This window comes from Salmo salar, chromosome ssa02 (genome assembly GCF_905237065.1).
Source record: "Salmo salar chromosome ssa02, Ssal_v3.1, whole genome shotgun sequence".
In the NCBI taxonomy this organism is placed as follows: Eukaryota; Metazoa; Chordata; class Actinopteri; order Salmoniformes; family Salmonidae; genus Salmo; species Salmo salar.
Window position 1 is genome coordinate 84,119,988 of NC_059443.1, and position 2,500 is coordinate 84,122,487.

At 48.7% G+C, this 2,500-nt stretch overlaps 1 protein-coding gene across 1 annotated transcript in view; it reads right to left on the minus strand.

Annotated features, from left to right (window-relative positions):
- The window catches only part of LOC106596777 (glutamate receptor ionotropic, NMDA 2A), a 190,448-nt gene that overhangs the window by 85,886 nt on the left and 102,062 nt on the right, over positions 1–2,500 (minus strand). The gene's annotated exons all lie outside the window — the stretch shown is intronic.

Here is a 2,500-nt window from a genome sequence, read left to right on the forward strand (position 1 = left end):
TCATTAAGCAGACTCTCTTATCCAGAGAGACTTACAGTAGCAACTATGGTTAAGTGCCTTGCTCAAGGGTACATTGACTATACCAAGGAACTGTCCGTAGATATCAGAGACAGAATTGTGATGAGGCATATATCTGGGTTGAGCATGAAACTATTCTTAGAGGATTGAAAGTTTCCAAGAGCACAGTGGTCTCCATCGTCCATCAGAGTCTATCCAGACTCTGCCTAGAGCTGGGTCCATCAGATTCTACCCAGACTCTGCCTAGAGCTGGCGTCCATCAGATTCTACCCAGACTCTGCCTAGAGCTGGCGTCCATCAGAGTCTACCCAGACTCTGCCTAGAGCTGGCGTCCATCAGATTCTATCCAGACTCTGCCTAGAGCTGGCGTCCATCAGAGTCTACCCAGACTCTGCCTAGAGCTGGCGTCCATCAGAGTCTACCCAGACTCTGCCTAGAGCTGGCATCCATCAGATTCTACCCAGACTCTGCCTAGAGCTGGCGTCCATCAGAGTCTACCCAGACTCTGCCTAGAGCTGGCGTCCATCAGAGTCTACCCAGACTCTGCCTAGAGCTGGCGTCCATCAGATTCTACCCAGACTCTGCCTAGAGCTGGCGTCCATCAGAGTCTACCCAGACTCTGCCTAGAGCTGGCGTCCATCAGATTCTACCCAGACTCTGCCTAGAGCTGGCGTCCATCAGATTCTACCCAGACTCTGCCTAGAGCTGGCGTCCATCAGAGTCTACCCAGACTCTGCCTAGAGCTGGCGTCCATCAGATTCTACCCAGACTCTGCCTAGAGATGGCGTCAATCAGAGTCTATCCAGACTCTGCCTAGAGCTGGCGTCCATCAGATTCTATCCAGACTCTGCCTAGAGCTGGCGTCCATCAGAGTCTATCTAGACTCTGCCTAGAGCTGGCGTCCATCAGATTCTATCCAGACTCTGCCTAGAGATGGCGTCCATCAGAGTCTATCTAGACTCTGCCTAGAGATGGTCTTCTGACCAAACTGAGCAACTGGGCCAGAAGGACCTTGGTCAGGTAGGTGACCAAGAACCCAATGACCGCTCTGACAGAACCTCAGAGTTCCTTGGTTGAGATGGGAGAACCTGTCAGAAGGACAACAGTCTCTACAGCACTTTACCAATCTGGACTTTATGGGAGCGTGGCCATTCAGAATCCACTCCTGAAGACGGAAGCCACTCCTGAGAAAAAGTCACATGACAGCACACCTGGAGTTAGCAAAAAGGCACGTGACAGATCATAAGGCAAAAGATTCTGTAGTCTGATGAGACAAACATGTACCTATTTGGCCTGAACGCAAAGACCTATGTCTGGAGAAAACCAGGCACACCACATTACTCGTCTAACACCATCCTACCATGAAGCAAGGTGGTGGCAGTATCATGCTATGGGGATGTTTTTCAGCGGCAGGGACTGAGAGACTGGTAAGGATAGAGGGGACAATGAATGGAGCCAATTACAGGCAAATCCTTGATGAGAACCTGCTTCAGAGTGCAAACAACCTTAGACTGGGGATGAAGGTTTACCTTCCAACAGGACAATGAATCCAAGCATACAGCCAAAGCAACGCTGGAATGGCTTCAGAATAAGAGTGTGAAACTCCTTGAGTGGCCCAGCCAAAGCCCAGACTTGAATCCCATTGAAAATCTGTGGAAATTACTATTCACCGCCGCTCCCCATCTAACTTAAGAGAGCTTGAGAAAATCGGCAAGGAAGAATGGGAAAATCCCCAAATCCTGATGTGCAAAGCTGGTACAGACATATTCAAGACGACTCAAAGCTGATACAGATATACCCAAGACGACTCAAAGCTGATACAGACATACCCAAGACAACTCAAAGCTGGTACAGACATACTCAAGACGACTCAAAGCTGATACAGACATACTCAAGACGACTCAAAGCTGATACAGACATACCCAAGACGACTCAAAGCTGGTACAGACATACCCAAGACGACTCAAAGCTGATACAGACATACCCAAGATGACTCAAAGCTGATACAGACATACCCAAGACGACTCAAAGCTGGTACAGACATACCCAAGACGACTCAAAGCTGATACAGACATACCCAAGACGACTCAAAGCTGATACAGACATACTCAAGACGACTCAAAGCTGGTACAGACATACCCAAGACGACTCAAAGCTGGTACAGACATACCCAAGACAACTCAAAGCTGATACAGACATACCCAAGACAATTCAAAGCTGGTACAGACATACCCAAGACGACTCAAAGCTGATACAGACATACCCAAGACGACTCAAAGCTGGTACAGACATACCCAAGACGACTCAAAGCTGGTACAGACATACCCAAGACGACTCAAAGCTGGTACAGACATACCCAAGACGACTCAAAGCTGGTACAGACATACCCAAGACGACTCAAAGCTGGTACAGACATACCCAAGACGACTCAAAGCTGATACAGACATTCCCAAGACGACTCAAAGCTGGTACAGACATACCC